Raw genomic sequence first — 18,995 nt, 5'->3', positions numbered from 1 at the left:
ACACAGGAACAGGAGGAGTCCCATTCAGCCCCTCGAGCATGTTACACAGCAACAGGAGGAGGCCCATTCAGCCCCTCGAGCCTGTTACTGAGGAACAAGAGGAGGCCATTCAGCCCCTCTAGACTGTTACATAGGAAAAGGAGGAGTCCATTCAGCCCCTCGAGCCTGTTACACAGGAACAGGAGGAGGCCATTCAGCCTCTCGAGCCTGTTACACAGGAACAGGAGGAGGCCCATTCAGCATATCGAGCCTGTAACACAGGAACAGGAGGAGGCCCATTCAGCCCCTCGAGCCTATTACACAGGAACAGGAGGAGGCCCATTCAGCCCCTCGAGCCTGTTACACAGGAACAGGAGGCGGCCCATTCAGCCCCTCGAGCCTGTTACACAGGAACAGGAGGAGGCCCATTCAGTCCCTCAGTCAAATCGCGGCTGATAAGCATTTTAACCCCATTTACCCACCTCGGTGCCCTATCCCTTAATATCCAACAAAAATCTATCAATCTCAGTTTTGAAATTTCCAATTGACCCCCGGCCTCAGCAGCTTTTTGGGGGAGAGAGTTCCAGATTCCCAGGGCCCTTTGTGTGAAGAAGTGCTTCCTGACATCACCCTGAACGGCCTGGCTCTCATTTTAATGTGAGGCCCCCCTTGTTCTGGACTCCCCCACCAGAGGGAATACTTTCTCTCTCCATCCCTCCTTCAGGTTTGTAATCTAAGATGTGATGAGATTGCTCCTGCTGCCCCGTGTCCTAACTCGCACTGAGTCCCGCTCACCCATCACCCCTTGTGCTCGCTGCCCCCGTGTCCTAACTCGCACCGAGTCCCGCTCACCCATCACCCACTGTGCTCGCTGACCTACATTGAGCAACCCCTCAATTAAAAAATTCTCATCTTGTTTACAAATCCCTCCACGGCCCTCGCCCCTCCCTATCTCAGTAATCTCCTCCAGCCCCACAACCCCCGAGATCTCTGCGCTCCTCCAATTCTGCCCTCCTGACCATCCCTGATTATAATCGCTCCACCATCGGTGGCCGTGCCTTCTGTTGCCTGGGCCCCAAGCTCTGGAACTCCCTCCCTAAATCTCTCCGCCTCTCTCTCCTCCTTTAATACACTCCTTAAAACCTACCTCTCCTGCGCTAATATCTCGTTATGTGGCTCAGAGCCAAATTCTGTTCGATAATCGCTCCCGTGAAGTTTTACTACGTTATTGAAACGTATAAGATTCTGAGGGGGCTTGACAGGGTCGATGCAGAGAGGATGTTTTCCCCTCGTGGGGGAATCTAGAACTAGTTTCAGAATAAGGGGTCGCCCATTTAAGGCTGAGATGAGGAGGAATTTCATCTCTTAGAGGGTGGTGAATCTGTGGAATTCTCTGCCCCAGAGAGCTGTGGAGGCTGGGTCATTGAATATATTTAAGGCGGAGATAGACAGATCTTTGAACAATAAGGGAGTAAAGGGTTATGGGGAGCGGGCGGGGAAGTGGAGCTGAGTCCATGATCGGATCAGCCATGATCTTGTTAAATGGCGGAGCAGGCTCAAGGGGCCGAATGGCCTACTCCTGCTCCTAGTTCTTCTCTTCTTATGTTAAAGGCGCTATATAAATGCAGGTTGTTGTTGCAGCGATCGTACTTCATTAACTGAGAGACGCTTTGGGATGTCCTGAGGTTGTGCTGAGTTGTGACGTGGGCACGAGCCCTTTCTGCACGTCCGCTGACAGCTCTGCCCCCTCCTATGCCAGCTGTCTGCCCTCTAGTGTGTCCTCCAAGGCTGTTTTTTTTTTTGGGCACTAAATTCACAATTTTCCCCAGTGCCCCCTATAAAAGGGAAGGGGACACTAAAAACACCGGCAATTAAAACAAATTAAACTTTGAAACGTAAAATCAAATTAAAATTTGGTTGCCGGGCGTGATGATGCACTCCAGTCCCTCCGGTGCCCACCTCTATCCTCCAAGGCTGGTCGACCATGGCCAGCATCACAGCTGAAACCAATACAGGCCAGCAGCGACATTCAGTGTCCCGCGGGGAGGGGTCCCAGGGCAGTGATTGGGAGCAGTGATCCTCTGCTGAGTGTTCGCTGGGAGACCGGGGGGAGGTGAGGTTTGAAACACAACTCGTGCCGATGATTCAAATAGGTCCAGCCTGGGGGAGGAATCAGGCCAGCAGAACAATGCCGATAATTAACATCAAAACATCTCATTAACAAATATATTGTTCACTTAATCACCATGTTAGCAGCAACCTGGACACGGCAGGTGAGGAGGGGACCTGCTTCTGTGTGGCTTTACAGTGAGGCGACCTCCAATGTAACTGTAACCCCCTCACACTCACACACTCACTCTCACACATTCTCACACACAATCACACACACACACTCACACTCACACACTCTCACACTCACACACTCACACTCGCACAATCACACTCACACACGCACACTCACACACACACTCTCACACATTCTCACACACAATCACACAAACTCACACTCACACACTCACACACGCACACACTCACACACACACAATCACACACACGCACTCTCACACATTCTCACACACAATCACACACACTCACACTCACACACTCACACACACACACTCTCACACTCACACACGCACACACGCACACTCACACACACACTCTCACACATTCTCACACACATACTCTCACAATCACACACACAATCACACACACTCACACTCACACACTCACACTCACACACTCACACACACTCTCACACTCACAAACTCTCACAAACACATACATACACACACACACTCACATACACACACTCACACTCTCACACTCACACACACAATCACACACTCTCACACTTACACACACACGCTCACACGCTCTCACACTCACACACACACTCACACATTCATACTCACACACACACACTCTCACACACTCACTCACACACACAAACTCACACACACATACACACAAATTGGAACTGTACCCCAGTGAGAGTCAGTGTGTGGAACTGTATCCCAGTGAGAGTCAGTGTGTGTGGGACTGTACCCCAGTGAGAGTCAGTGTGTGGAACTGTATCCCAGTGAGAGTCAGTGTGTGTGGGACTGTACCCCAGTGAGAGTCAGTGTGTGTGGGACTGTACCCCAGTGAGAGTCAGTGTGTGTGGGACCCGTACCCCAGTGAGAGTCAGTGTGTGTGGGATCCGTAACCCAGTGAGAGTCAGTGTGTGTGGGACTGTACCCCAGTGAGAGTCAGTGTGTGTGGGACTGTACCCCAGTGAGAGTCAGTGTGTGTGGGACTGTACCCCAGTGAGAGTCAGTGTGTGTGGGACTGTACCCCAGTGAGAGTCAGTGTGTGTGGGACCCGTAACCCAGTGAGAGTCAGTGTGTGTGGGACTGTACCCCAGTGAGAGTCAGTGTGTGTGGGACTGTACCCCAGTGAGAGTCAGTGTGTGTGGGACTGTACCCCAGTGAGAGTCAGTGTGTGTGGGACTGTACTCCAGTGAGAGTCAGTGTGTGTGGGACCCGTACCCCAGTGAGAGTCAGTGTGTGTGGGACCCGTAACCCAGTGAGAGTCAGTGTGTGTGGGACTGTACCCCAGTGAGAGTCAGTGTGTGTGGAACTGTACCCCAGTGAGAGTCAGTGTGTGTGGGACTGTACCCCAGTGAGAGTCAGTGTGTGTGGGACCCGTACCCCAGTGAGAGTCAGTGTGTGTGGGACTGTACCCCAGTGAGAGTCGGTGTGTGTGGGACCCGTACCCCAGTGAGAGTCAGTGTGTGTGGGACCCGTACCCCAGTGAGAGGCAGTGTGTGTGGGACCCGTACCCCAGTGAGAGTCAGTGTGTGTGGGACCCGTACCCCAGTGAGAGTCAGTGTGTGTCGGACCCGTACCCCAGTGAGAGTCAGTGTGTGTGGGACTGTACCCCAGTGAGAGTCAGTGTGTGTGGGACTGTACCCCAGTGAGAGTCAGTGTGTGTGGGACTGTACCCCAGTGAGAGTCAGTGTATGTGGGACCCATACCCCAGTGAGAGTCAGTGTGTGTGGGACTGTACCCCAGTGAGAGTCAGTGTGTGTGGGACCCGTACCCCAGTGAGAGTCAGTGTGTGTGGGATCCGTAACCCAGTGAGAGTCAGTGTGTGTGGGACTGTACCCCAGTGAGAGTCAGTGTGTGTGGGACTGTACCCCAGTGAGAGTCAGTGTGTGTGGGACTGTACCCCAGTGAGAGTCAGTGTGTGTGGGACTGTACCCCAGTGAGAGTCAGTGTGTGTGGGACCCGTAACCCAGTGAGAGTCAGTGTGTGTGGGACTGTACCCCAGTGAGAGTCAGTGTGTGTGGGACTGTACCCCAGTGAGAGTCAGTGTGTGTGGGACTGTACCCCAGTGAGAGTCAGTGTGTGTGGGACTGTACTCCAGTGAGAGTCAGTGTGTGTGGGACCCGTACCCCAGTGAGAGTCAGTGTGTGTGGGACCCGTAACCCAGTGAGAGTCAGTGTGTGTGGGACTGTACCCCAGTGAGAGTCAGTGTGTGTGGGACTGTACCCCAGTGAGAGTCAGTGTGTGTGGGACTGTACCCCAGTGAGAGTCAGTGTGTGTGGGACCCGTACCCCAGTGAGAGTCAGTGTGTGTGGGACTGTACCCCAGTGAGAGTCGGTGTGTGTGGGACCCGTACCCCAGTGAGAGTCAGTGTGTGTCGGACCCGTACCCCAGTGAGAGGCAGTGTGTGTGGGACCCGTACCCCAGTGAGAGTCAGTGTGTGTGGGACCCGTACCCCAGTGAGAGTCAGTGTGTGTCGGACCCGTACCCCAGTGAGAGTCAGTGTGTGTGGGACTGTACCCCAGTGAGAGTCAGTGTATGTGGGACTGTACCCCAGTGAGAGTCAGTGTGTGTGGGACTGTACCCCAGTGAGAGTCAGTGTATGTGGGACCCATACCCCAGTGAGAGTCAGTGTGTGTGGGACTGTACCCCAGTGAGAGTCAGTGTGTGTGGGACCCGTACCCCAGTGAGAGTCAGTGTGTGTGGGACTGTACCCCAGTGAGAGTCAGTGTGTGGGACCCGTACCCCAGTGAGAGTCAGTGTGTGTGGGACTGTAGCCCAGTGAGAGTCAGTGTGTGTGGAACTGTATCCCAGTGAGAGTCAGTGTGTATGGGACCCATACCCCAGTGAGAGTCAGTGTGTGTGGGACCCGTACCCCAGTGAGAGTCAGTGTGTGTGGAACTGTATCCCAGTGAGAGTCAGTGTGCGTTGGACCCGTACCCCAGTGAGAGTCAGTGTGTGTGGGACCCGTACCCAGTGAGAGTCAATGTGTGTGGGACTGTACCCCAGTGAGAGTCAGTGTGTGTGGGACTGTACCCCAGTGAGAGTCAGTGTGTGTGGGACTGTATCCCAGTGAGAGTCAGTGTGTGTGGGACCTGTACCACAGTGAGAGTCAGTGTGTGTGGGACCCGTACCCCAGTGAGAGTCAGTGTGTGTGGGACTGTACCCCAGTAAGAGTCAGTGTGTGTGGGACCCGTACCCCAGTGAGAGTCATTGTGTGGGGGACTGTACCCCAGTGAGAGTCAGTGTGTGTGGGACTGTACCCCAGTGAGTGTCAGTGTGTGTGGGACCCGTAACCCAGTGAGAGTCAGTGTGTGTGGGACTGTACCCCAGTGAGAGTCAGTGTGTGTGGGACTGTACCCCAGTGAGAGTCAGTCTGTGTGGGACTGTACCCCAGTGAGAGTCGGTGTGTGTGGGACCCGTACCCCAGTGAGAGTCGGTGTGTGTGGTACCTGTACCCCAGTGAGAGTCAGTGTGTGTGGGACCCGTACCCCAGTGAGAGTCAGTGTATGTGGGACCCGTACCCCAGTGAGAGTCAGTGTGTGTGGGACCCGTACCCCAGTGAGAGTCAGTGTGTGTGGGACCCATACCCCAGTGAGAGTCAGTGTGTGTGGGACTGTACCCCAGTGAGAGTCAGTGTGTGTGGGACCCGTACCCCAGTGAGAGTCAGTGTGTGTGGGACACGTACCCCAGTGAGAGTCAGTGTGTGTGGGACCCATACCCCAGTGAGAATCAGTGTGTGTGGAACTTGTACCCCATTGAGAGTCAGTGTGTGTGGGACTGTACCCCAGTGAGGATCAGTGTGAGTGGAACCTGTACACCAGTGAGAGGCAGTGTGTGTGGGACGGTATCCCAGTGAGAGTCAGTGCGTTTGGGACTGTACCCCAGTGAGAGGCAGCGTGTGTGGGACTGTACCCCAGTGAGAGTCAGTGCGTTTGGGACTGTACCCCAGTGAGGGTCAGTGTGTGTGGGACTGTACCCCAGTGAGAGTCAGTGTGTGTGGAACTGTATCCCAGTGAGAGTCAGTGTGTGTGGGACTGTACCCCGCTGAGAGTCAGTGTGTGTGGGATCCGTACCCCAGTGAGAGTCAGTGTGTGTGGGACTGTACCCCAGTGAGAGTCAGTGTGTGTGGGACTGTACCCCAGTGAGAGTCAGTGTGTGTGGGACTGTACCCCAGTGAGAGTCAGTGTGTGTGGGACTGTACCCCAGTGAGAGTCGGTGTGTATGGGACCCGTACCCCAGTGAGAGTCAGTGTGTGTGGGACCCTTACCACAGTGAGAGTCAGTGTGTGTGGGACCCATACCCCAGTGAGAGTCAGTGTGTGTGGGACCCGTACCCCAGTGAGAGTCAGTGTGTGTGGGACCCGTACCCCAATGAGAGTCGGTGTGTGTGGGACTGTACCCCAGTGAGAGTCAGTGTGTGTGGGACCCGTACCCCAGTGAGAGTCAGTGTGTGTGGGACCCGTACTCCATTGAGAGTCAGTGTGTGTGGGACCCGTACCCCAGTGAGAGTCAGTGTGTGTGGGACCTGTACCCCAGTGAGAGTCAGTGTGTGTGGGACCCGTACCCCAGTGAGAGTCAGTGTGTGTGGGACCCGTACCCCAGTGAGAGTCAGTGTGTGTGGGACTCGTACCCCAGTGAGAGTCAGTGTGTGTGGGACCCGTACCCCAGTGAGAGTCAGTGTGTGTGGGACCCGTACCCCAGTGAGAGTCAGTGTGTGTGGGATCCGTACCCCAGTGAGAGTCGGTGTGTGTGGGACCCGTACCCCATTGAGAGTCAGTGTGTGTGGGACCCGTACCCCAGTGAGAGTCAGTGTGTGTGGGACCCGTACCCCAGTGAGATTCAGTGTGTGTGGGACCCGTACCCCAGTGAGAGTCAGTTTATGTGGGACCCGTACCCCAGTGAGAGTCAGTGTGTGTGGGACTGTACCCCAGTGAGAGTCAGTGTGTGTGGGACCCGTACCCCAGTGAGAGTCTGTGTATGTGGGACCCATACCCCAGTGAGAGTCAGTGTGTTTGGGACTGTACCCCAGTGAGAGTCAGTGTGTGTGGGACCCGTACCCCAGTGAGAGTCAGTGTGTGTGGGACTGTACCCCAGTGCGAGTCAGTGTGTGTGGGACTGTACCCCAGTGAGAGTCAGTGTGTGTGGGACCCGTACCCCATTGAGAGTCAGTGTGTGTGGGACCCGTACCCCAGTGAGAGTCAGTGTGTGTGGGACTGTACCCCAGTGCGAGTCAGTGTGTGTGGGACTGTACCCCAGTGAGAGTCAGTGTGTGTGGGACCCGTACCCCATTGAGAGTCAGTGTGTGTGGGACCCGTACCCCAGTGAGAGTCATTGTGTGTGGGACACGTACCCCAGTGAGAGTCAGTGTGTGTGGGACCCATACCCCAGTGAGAATCAGTGTGTGTGGAACCTGTACCCCATTGAGAGTCAGTGTGTGTGGGACTGTACCCCAGTGAGGATCAGTGTGTGTGGGACCCGTACCCCAGTGAGAGTCAGTGTGTGTCGGACTGCACCCCAGTGAGAGTCAGTGTGTTTGGGACTGTACCCCAGTGAGAGTCAGTGTGTGTGGGACTGTACCCCAGTGAGAGTCAGTGTGTGTGGAACTGTATCCCAGTGAGAGTCAGTGTGTGTGGGACCCGTACCCCAGTGAGAGTCAGTGTGTGTGGGACCCGTACCCCAGTGAGAGTCAGTGTGTGTGGAACTGTATCCCAGTGAGAGTCAGTGTGTGTGGGACTGTACCCCAGTGAGAGTCAGTGTGTTTGGGACTGTATCCCAGTGAGAGTCAGTGTGTGTGGGACCTGTACCCCAGTGAGAGTCAGTGTGTGTGGGACCCGTACCCCAGTGAGAGTCAGTGTGTGTGGGAATGTACCCCAGTGAGAGTCAGTGTGTGTGGGTCCCGTACCCCAGTGAGAGTCAGTGTGTGGGGGATTGTACCCCAGTGAGAGTCAGTGTGTGTGGGACTGTACCCCAGTGAGTGTCAGTGTGTGTGGGACCCGTAACCCAGTGAGAGTCAGTGTGTGTGGGACTGTACCCCAGTGAGAGTCAGTGTGTGTGGGACTGCACCCGAGTGAGAGTCAGTGTGTTTGGGACTGTACCCCAGTGAGAGTCAGTGTGTGTGGGACTGTACCCCAGTGAGAGTCAGTGTGTGTGGAACTGTATCCCAGTGAGAGTTAGTGTGCATGAGACCCGTACCCCAGTGAGAGTCAGTGTGTGTGGGACCCGTACCCCAGTGAGAGTCAGTGTGTGTGGAACTGTATCCCAGTGAGAGTCAGTGTGTGTGGGACTGTACCCCAGTGAGAGTAAGTGTGTGTGGGACCCGTACCCCAGTGAGAGTCAGTGTGTGTGGGACTGTACCCCAGTGAGAGTCGGTGTGTGTGGGACCCGTACCCCAGTGAGTGTCGGTGTGTGTGGGACCCGTACGCCAGTGAGAGTCAGTGTGTGTGGGACCCGTACCCCTTTGAGAGTCAGTGTGTGTGGGACCCGTACCCCAGTGAGAGTCAGTGTGTGTGGGACCTGTACCCCAGTGAGAGTCAGTGTGTGTAGGACCCGTACCCCAGTGAGAGTCAGTTTATGTGGGACCCGTACCCCAGTGATTGTCAGTGTGTGTTGGACTGTAACCCAGTGAGAGTCAGTGTGTGTGGGACTGTACCCCAGTGAGAGTCAGTGTGTGTGGGACTGTACCCCAGTGAGAGTCAGTGTGTGTGGGACTGTACCCCAGTGAGAGTCAGTGTGTGTGGGACCCGTACCCCAGTGAGAGTCAGTGTGTGTGGGACAGTACCCCAGTGAGAGTCAGTGTGTGTGGGACCCGTACCCCATTGAGAGTCAGTGTATGTGGGACCCATACCCCAGTGAGAGTCAGTGTGTGTGGGACCCGTACCCCAGTGAGAGTCAGTGTGTGTGGGACCCATACCCCAGTGAGAGTCAGTGTGTGTGGGACCCGTACCCCAGTGAGAGTCAGTGTGTGTGGGACTGTACCCCAGTGAGAGTCAGTGTGTGTCGGACACGTACCCCAGTGAGAATCAGTGTATGTGGGACCCGTACCCCAGTGAGAGTCAGTGAGTGTGGGACCCGTACCCCAGTGAGAGTCAGTGTGTGTGGGACTGTAACCCAGTGAGAGTCAGTGTGTGTGGGACTGTACCCCAGTGAGAGTCAGTGTGTGTGGGACTGTGCCCCAGTGAGAGTCAGTGTGTGTGGGACTGTACCTCAGTGAGAGTCAGTGTGTGTGGGACTGTACCCCAGTGAGAGTCGGTGTGTGTGGGACCCGTACCCCAGTGAGAGTCGGTGTGTGTGGTACCTGTACCCTAGTCAGAGTCAGTGTGTGTGGGACCCGTACCCCAGTGAGAGTCAGTGTATGTGGGACCCGTACCCCAGTGAGAGTCAGTGTGTGTGGGACCCGTACCCCAGTGAGAGTCAGTGTGTGTGGGACCCATACCCCGGTGAGAGTCAGTGTGTGTGGGACTGTACCCCAGTGAGAGTCAATGTGTGTGGGACCCGTACCCCAGTGAGAGTCAGTGTGTGTGGGACCCGTACCCCAGTGAGAGTCATTGTGTGTGGGACACGTACCCCAGTGAGAGTCAGTGTGTGTGGGACCCATACCCCAGTGAGAATCAGTGTGTGTGGAACCTGTACCCCATTGAGAGTCAGTGTGTGTGGGACTGTACCCCAGTGAGGATCAGTGTGAGTGGAACCTGTACACCAGTGAGAGGCAGTGTGTGTGGGACGGTATCCCAGTGAGAGTCAGTGCGTTTGGGACTGTACCCCAGTGAGAGGCAGCGTGTGTGGGACTGTACCCCAGTGAGAGTCAGTGCGTTTGGGACTGTACCTTAGTGAGGGTCAGTGTGTGTGGGACTGTACCCCAGTGAGAGTCAGTGTGTGTGGAACTGTATCCCAGTGAGAGCCAGTGTGTGTGGGACTGTACCCCGCTGAGAGTCAGTGTGTGTGGGATCCGTACCCCAGTGAGAGTCAGTGTGTGTGGGACTGTACCCCAGTGAGAGTCAGTGTGTGTGGGACTGTACCCCAGTGAGAGTCAGTGTGTGTGGGACTGTACCCCAGTGAGAGTCAGTGTGTGTGGGACTGTACCCCAGTGAGAGTCAGTGTGTGTGGGACCCGTACCCCAGTGAGAGTCAGAGTGTGTGGGACTGTACCCCAGTGAGAGTCGGTGTGTATGGGACCCGTACCCCAGTGAGAGTCAGTGTGTGTGGGACCATTACCACAGTGAGAGTCAGTGTGTGTGGGACCCATACCCCAGTGAGAGTCAGTGTGTGTGGGACCCGTACCCCAGTGAGAGTCAGTGTGTGTGGGACCCGTACCCCAATGAGAGTCGGTGTGTGTGGGACTGTACCCCAGTAAGAGTCAGTGTGTGTGGGACCCGTACCCCAGTGAGAGTCAGTGTGTGTGGGACCCGTACTCCATTGAGAGTCAGTGTGTGTGGGACCCGTACCCCAGTGAGAGTCAGTGTGTGTGGGACTGTACCCCAGTGAGAGTCAGTGTGTGTGGGACCCGTACCCCAGTGAGAGTCAGTGTGTGTGGGACAGTACCCCAGTGAGAGTCAGTGTGTGTGGGACCCGTACCCCATTGAGAGTCAGTGTATGTGGGACCCGTACCCCAGTGAGAGTCAGTGTGTGTGGGACCCGTACCCCAGTGAGAGTCAGTGTGTGTGGGACCCATACCCCAGTGAGAGTCAGTGTGTGTGGGACCCGTACCCCAGTGAGAGTCAGTGTGTGTGGGACTGTACCCCAGTGAGAGTCAGTGTGTGTCGGACACGTACCCCAGTGAGAATCAGTGTATGTGGGACCCGTACCCCAGTGAGAGTCAGTGAGTGTGGGACCCGTACCCCAGTGAGAGTCAGTGTGTGTGGGACTGTAACCCAGTGAGAGTCAGTGTGTGTGGGACTGTACCCCAGTGAGAGTCAGTGTGTGTGGGACTGTGCCCCAGTGAGAGTCAGTGTGTGTGGGACTGTACCTCAGTGAGAGTCAGTGTGTGTGGGACTGTACCCCAGTGAGAGTCGGTGTGTGTGGGACCCGTACCCCAGTGAGAGTCGGTGTGTGTGGTACCTGTACCCTAGTCAGAGTCAGTGTGTGTGGGACCCGTACCCCAGTGAGAGTCAGTGTATGTGGGACCCGTACCCCAGTGAGAGTCAGTGTGTGTGGGACCCGTACCCCAGTGAGAGTCAGTGTGTGTGGGACCCATACCCCGGTGAGAGTCAGTGTGTGTGGGACTGTACCCCAGTGAGAGTCAATGTGTGTGGGACCCGTACCCCAGTGAGAGTCAGTGTGTGTGGGACCCGTACCCCAGTGAGAGTCATTGTGTGTGGGACACGTACCCCAGTGAGAGTCAGTGTGTGTGGGACCCATACCCCAGTGAGAATCAGTGTGTGTGGAACCTGTACCCCATTGAGAGTCAGTGTGTGTGGGACTGTACCCCAGTGAGGATCAGTGTGAGTGGAACCTGTACACCAGTGAGAGGCAGTGTGTGTGGGACGGTATCCCAGTGAGAGTCAGTGCATTTGGGACTGTACCCCAGTGAGAGGCAGCGTGTGTGGGACTGTACCCCAGTGAGAGTCAGTGCGTTTGGGACTGTACCTTAGTGAGGGTCAGTGTGTGTGGGACTGTACCCCAGTGAGAGTCAGTGTGTGTGGAACTGTATCCCAGTGAGAGCCAGTGTGTGTGGGACTGTACCCCGCTGAGAGTCAGTGTGTGTGGGATCCGTACCCCAGTGAGAGTCAGTGTGTGTGGGACTGTACCCCAGTGAGAGTCAGTGTGTGTGGGACTGTACCCCAGTGAGAGTCAGTGTGTGTGGGACTGTACCCCAGTGAGAGTCAGTGTGTGTGGGACTGTACCCCAGTGAGAGTCAGTGTGTGTGGGACCCGTACCCCAGTGAGAGTCAGAGTGTGTGGGACTGTACCCCAGTGAGAGTCGGTGTGTATGGGACCCGTACCCCAGTGAGAGTCAGTGTGTGTGGGACCATTACCACAGTGAGAGTCAGTGTGTGTGGGACCCATACCCCAGTGAGAGTCAGTGTGTGTGGGACCCGTACCCCAGTGAGAGTCAGTGTGTGTGGGACCCGTACCCCAATGAGAGTCGGTGTGTGTGGGACTGTACCCCAGTAAGAGTCAGTGTGTGTGGGACCCGTACCCCAGTGAGAGTCAGTGTGTGTGGGACCCGTACTCCATTGAGAGTCAGTGTGTGTGGGACCCGTACCCCAGTGAGAGTCAGTGTGTGTGGGACCTGTACCCCAGTGAGAGTCAGTGTGTGTGGGACCCGTACCCCAGTGAGAGTCAGTGTGTGTGGGACCCGTACCCCAGTGAGAGTCAGTGTGTGTGGGACCCGTACCCCAGTGAGAGTCAGTGTGTGTGGGACCCGTACCCCAGTGAGAGTCAGTGTGTGTGGGACCCGTACCCCAGTGAGAGTCAGTGTGTGTGGGATCCGTACCCCAGTGAGAGTCGGTGTGTGTGGGACCCGTACCCCATTGAGAGTCAGTGTGTGTGGGACCCGTACCCCAGTGAGAGTCAGTGTGTGTGGGACCCGTACCCCAGTGAGATTCAGTGTGTGTGGGACCCGTACCCCAGTGAGAGTCAGTTTATGTGGGACCCGTACCCCAGTGAGAGTCAGTGTGTGTGGGACTGTACCCCAGTGAGAGTCAGTGTGTGTGGGACCCGTACCCCAGTGAGAGTCTGTGTATGTGGGACCCATACCCCAGTGAGAGTCAGTGTGTGTGGGACTGTACCCCAGTGACAGTCAGTGTGTGTGGGACCCGTACCCCAGTGAGAGTCAGTGTGTGTGGGACTGTACCCCAGTGAGAGTCAGTGTGTGTGGGACTGTACCCCAGTGAGAGTCAGTGTGTGTGGGACCCGTACCCCATTGAGAGTCAGTGTGTGTGGGACCCGTACCCCAGTGAGAGTCAGTGTGTGTGGGACCCGTACCCCAGTGAGAGTCATTGTGTGTGGGACACGTACCCCAGTGAGAGTCAGTGTGTGTGGGACCCATACCCCAGTGAGAATCAGTGTGTGTGGAACCTGTACCCCATTGAGAGTCAGTGTGTGTGGGACTGTACCCCAGTGAGGATCAGTGTGTGTGGGACCCGTACCCCAGTGAGAGTCAGTGTGTGTCGGACTGCACCCCAGTGAGAGTCAGTGTGTTTGGGACTGTACCCCAGTGAGAGTCAGTGTGTGTGGGACTGTACCCCAGTGAGAGTCAGTGTGTGTGGAACTGTATCCCAGTGAGAGTCAGTGTGTGTGGGACCCGTACCCCAGTGAGAGTCAGTGTGTGTGGGACCCGTACCCCAGTGAGAGTCAGTGTGTGTGGAACTGTATCCCAGTGAGAGTCAGTGTGTGTGGGACTGTACCCCAGTGAGAGTCAGTGTGTTTGGGACTGTATCCCAGTGAGAGTCAGTGTGTGTGGGACCTGTACCCCAGTGAGAGTCAGTGTGTGTGGGACCCGTACCCCAGTGAGAGTCAGTGTGTGTGGGAATGTACCCCAGTGAGAGTCAGTGTGTGTGGGTCCCGTACCCCAGTGAGAGTCAGTGTGTGTGGAACTGTATCCCAGTGAGAGTTAGTGTGCGTGAGACCCGTACCCCAGTGAGAGTCAGTGTGTGTGGGACCCGTACCCCAGTGAGAGTCAGTGTGTGTGGAACTGTATCCCAGTGAGAGTCAGTGTGTGTGGGACTGTACCCCAGTGAGAGTAAGTGTGTGTGGGACCCGTACCCCAGTGAGAGTCAGTGTGTGTGGGACTGTACCCCAGTGAGAGTCGGTGTGTGTGGGACCCGTACCCCAGTGAGTGTCGGTGTGTGTGGGACCCGTACGCCAGTGAGAGTCAGTGTGTGTGGGACCCGTACCCCTTTGAGAGTCAGTGTGTGTGGGACCCGTACCCCAATGAGAGTCAGTGTGTGTGGGACCTGTACCCCAGTGAGAGTCAGTGTGTGTAGGACCCGTACCCCAGTGAGAGTCAGTTTATGTGGGACCCGCACCCCAGTGATTGTCAGTGTGTGTTGGACTGTAACCCAGTGAGAGTCAGTGTGTGTGGGACTGTACCCCAGTGAGAGTCAGTGTGTGTGGGACTGTACCCCAGTGAGAGTCAGTGTGTGTGGGACTGTACCCCAGTGAGAGTCAGTGTGTGTGGGACCCGTACCCCAGTGAGAGTCAGTGTGTGTGGGACAGTACCCCAGTGAGAGTCAGTGTGTGTGGGACCCGTACCCCATTGAGAGTCAGTGTATGTGGGACCCGTACCCCAGTGAGAGTCAGTGTGTGTGGGACCCGTACCCCAGTGAGAGTCAGTGTGTGTGGGACCCATACCCCAGTGAGAGTCAGTGTGTGTGGGACCCGTACCCCAGTGAGAGTCAGTGTGTGTGGGACTGTACCCCAGTGAGAGTCAGTGTGTGTCGGACACGTACCCCAGTGAGAATCAGTGTATGTGGGACCCGTACCCCAGTGAGAGTCAGTGAGTGTGGGACCCGTACCCCAGTGAGAGTCAGTGTGTGTGGGACTGTAACCCAGTGAGAGTCAGTGTGTGTGGGACTGTACCCCAGTGAGAGTCAGTGTGTGTGGGCCTGTGCCCCAGTGAGAGTCAGTGTGTGTGGGACTGTACCTCAGTGAGAGTCAGTGTGTGTGGGACTGTACCCCAGTGAGAGTCGGTGTGTGTGGGACCCGTACCCCAGTGAGAGTCGGTGTGTGTGGTACCTGTACCCTAGTCAGAGTCAGTGTGTGTGGGACCCGTACCCCAGTGAGAGTCAGTGTATGTGGGACCCGTACCCCAGTGAGAGTCAGTGTGTGTGGGACCCGTACCCCAGTGAGAGTCAGTGTGTGTGGGACCCATACCCCAGTGAGAGTCAGTGTGTGTGGGACTGTACCCCAGTGAGAGTCAATGTGTGTGGGACCCGTACCCCAGTGAGAGTCAGTGTGTGTGGGACCCGTACCCCAGTGAGAGTCATTGTGTGTGGGACACGTACCCCAGTGAGAGTCAGTGTGAGTGGGACCCATACCCCAGTGAGAATCAGTGTGTGTGGAACCTGTACCCCATTGAGAGTCAGTGTGTGTGGGACTGTACCCCAGTGAGAGGCAGCGTGTGTGGGACTGTACCCAGTGAGAGTCAGTGTGTGTGGAACTGTATCCCAGTGAGAGTCAGTGTGTGTGGGACTGTACCCCGCTGAGAGTCAGTGTGTGTGGGACCCGTACCCCAGTGAGAGTCAGTGTGTGTGGGACTGTACCCCAGTGAGAGTCAGTGTGTGTGGGACTGTACCCCAGTGAGAGTCAGTGTGTGTGGGACCCGTACCCCAGTGAGAGTCAGTGTATGTGGGACCCGTACCGCAGTGAGAGTCAGTGTGTGTGGGACCCGAACCCCAGTGAGAGTCAGTGTATGTGGGACCCGTACCCCAGTGAGAGTCAGTGTGTGTGGGACCCGTACTCCATTGAGAGTCAGTGTGTGTGGGACCCGTACCCCAGTGAGAGTCAGTGTGTGTGGGACCTGTACCCCAGTGAGAGTCAGTGTGTGTGGGACCCGTACCCCAGTGAGAGTCAGTGTGTGTGGGACCCGTACCCCAGTGAGAGTCAGTGTGTGTGGGACCCGTACCCCAGTGAGAGTCAGTGTGTGTGGGACCCGTACCCCAGTGAGTGTCAGTGTGTGTGGGACCCGTACCCCAGTGAGAGTCAGTGTGTGTGGGATCCGTACCCCAGTGAGAGTCGGTGTGTGTGGGACCCGTACCCCATTGAGAGTCAGTGTGTGTGGGACCCGTACCCCAGTGAGAGTCAGTGTGTGTAGGACCCGTACCGCAGTGAGATTCAGTGTGTGTGGGACCCGTACCCCAGTGAGAGTCAGTTTATGTGGGACCCGTACCCCAGTGAGAGTCAGTGTGTGTGGGACTGTACCCCAGTGAGAGTCAGTGTGTGTGGGACCCGTACCCCAGTGAGAGTCTGTGTATGTGGGACCCATACCCCAGTGAGAGTCAGTGTGTGTGGGACTGTACCCCAGTGAGAGTCAGTGTGTGTGGGACCCGTACCCCAGTGAGAGTCAGTGTGTGTGGGACTGTACCCCAGTGAGAGTCAGTGTGTGTGGGACTGTACCCCAGTGAGAGTCAGTGTGTGTGGGACCCGTACCCCATTGAGAGTCAGTGTGTGTGGGACCCGTACCCCAGTGAGAGTCAGTGTGTGTGGGACCCGTACCCCAGTGAGAGTCATTGTGTGTGGGACACGTACCCCAGTGAGAGTCAGTGTGTGTGGGACCCATACCCCAGTGAGAATCAGTGTGTGTGGAACCTGTACCCCATTGAGAGTCAGTGTGTGTGGGACTGTACCCCAGTGAGGATCAGTGTGTGTGGGACCCGTACCCCAGTGAGAGTCAGTGTGTGTCGGACTGCACCCCAGTGAGAGTCAGTGTGTTTGGGACTGTACCCCAGTGAGAGTCAGTGTGTGTGGGACTGTACCCCAGTGAGAGTCAGTGTGTGTGGAACTGTATCCCAGTGAGAGTCAGTGTGTGTGGGACCCGTACCCCAGTGAGAGTCAGTGTGTGTGGGACCCGTACCCCAGTGAGAGTCAGTGTGTGTGGAACTGTATCCCAGTGAGAGTCAGTGTGTGTGGGACTGTACCCCAGTGAGAGTCAGTGTGTTTGGGACTGTATCCCAGTGAGAGTCAGTGTGTGTGGGACCTGTACCCCAGTGAGAGTCAGTGTGTGTGGGACCCGTACCCCAGTGAGAGTCAGTGTGTGTGGGAATGTACCCCAGTGAGAGTCAGTGTGTGTGGGTCCCGTACCCCAGTGAGAGTCAGTGTGTGTGGAACTGTATCCCAGTGAGAGTTAGTGTGCGTGAGACCCGTACCCCAGTGAGAGTCAGTGTGTGTGGGACCCGTACCCCAGTGAGAGTCAGTGTGTGTGGAACTGTATCCCAGTGAGAGTCAGTGTGTGTGGGACTGTACCCCAGTGAGAGTAAGTGTGTGTGGGACCCGTACCCCAGTGAGAGTCAGTGTGTGTGGGACTGTACCCCAGTGAGAGTCGGTGTGTGTGGGACCCGTACCCCAGTGAGTGTCGGTGTGTGTGGGACCCGTACGCCAGTGAGAGTCAGTGTGTGTGGGACCCGTACCCCTTTGAGAGTCAGTGTGTGTGGGACCCGTACCCCAGTGAGAGTCAGTGTGTGTGGGACCTGTACCCCAGTGAGAGTCAGTGTGTGTAGGACCCGTACCCCAGTGAGAGTCAGTTTATGTGGGACCCGCACCCCAGTGATTGTCAGTGTGTGTTGGACTGTAACCCAGTGAGAGTCAGTGTGTGTGGGACTGTACCCCAGTGAGAGTCAGTGTGTGTGGGACTGTACCCCAGTGAGAGTCAGTGTGTGTGGGACTGTACCCCAGTGAGAGTCAGTGTGTGTGGGACCCGTACCCCAGTGAGAGTCAGTGTGTGTGGGACAGTACCCCAGTGAGAGTCAGTGTGTGTGGGACCCGTACCCCATTGAGAGTCAGTGTATGTGGGACCCGTACCCCAGTGAGAGTCAGTGTGTGTGGGACCCATACCCCAGTGAGAGTCAGTGTGTGTGGGACCCGTACCCCAGTGAGAGTCAGTGTGTGTGGGACTGTACCCCAGTGAGAGTCAGTGTGTGTCGGACACGTACCCCAGTGAGAATCAGTGTATGTGGGACCCGTACCCCAGTGAGAGTCAGTGAGTGTGGGACCCGTACCCCAGTGAGAGTCAGTGTGTGTGGGACTGTAACCCAGTGAGAGTCAGTGTGTGTGGGACTGTACCCCAGTGAGAGTCAGTGTGTGTGGGACTGTGCCCCAGTGAGAGTCAGTGTGTGTGGGACTGTACCTCAGTGAGAGTCAGTGTGTGTGGGACTGTACCCCAGTGAGAGTCGGTGTGTGTGGGACCCGTACCCCAGTGAGAGTCGGTGTGTGTGGTACCTGTACCCTAGTCAGAGTCAGTGTGTGTGGGACCCGTACCCCAGTGAGAGTCAGTGTATGTGGGACCCGTACCCCAGTGAGAGTCAGTGTGTGTGGGACCCGTACCCCAGTGAGAGTCAGTGTGTGTGGGACCCATACCACAGTGAGAGTCAGTGTGTGTGGGACTGTACCCCAGTGAGAGTCAATGTGTGTGGGACCCGTACCCCAGTGAGAGTCAGTGTGTGTGGGACCCGTACCCCAGTGAGAGTCATTGTGTGTGGGACACGTACCCCAGTGAGAGTCAGTGTGAGTGGGACCCATACCCCAGTGAGAATCAGTGTGTGTGGAACCTGTACCCCATTGAGAGTCAGTGTGTGTGGGACTGTACCCCAGTGAGAGGCAGCGTGTGTGGGACTGTACCCAGTGAGAGTCAGTGTGTGTGGAACTGTATCCCAGTGAGAGTCAGTGTGTGTGGGACTGTACCCCGCTGAGAGTCAGTGTGTGTGGGACCCGTACCCCAGTGAGAGTCAGTGTGTGTGGGACTGTACCCCAGTGAGAGTCAGTGTGTGTGGGACTGTACCCCAGTGAGAATCAGTGTGTGTGGGACCCGTACCCCAGTGAGAGTCAGTGTATGTGGGACCCGTACCGCAGTGAGAGTCAGTGTGTGTGGGACCCGAACCCCAGTGAGAGTCAGTGTATGTGGGACCCGTACCCCAGTGAGAGTCAGTGTGTGTGGGACACGTAGCCCAGTGAGAGTCAGTGTGTGTGGGACTGTACCCCAGTGAGAGTCAGTGTGTGTGGGACTGTACCCCAGTGAGAGTCAGTGTGTGTGGGACCCGTACCCCAGTGAGAGTC

The sequence above is a fragment of the Pristiophorus japonicus genome, unplaced genomic scaffold (genome assembly GCF_044704955.1).
Source record: "Pristiophorus japonicus isolate sPriJap1 unplaced genomic scaffold, sPriJap1.hap1 HAP1_SCAFFOLD_342, whole genome shotgun sequence".
NCBI lineage: Eukaryota > Metazoa > Chordata > Chondrichthyes > Pristiophoridae > Pristiophorus > Pristiophorus japonicus.
The sequence above is the reverse complement of the archived record's forward strand: the minus strand, read 5'-3'. Positions refer to the sequence as shown.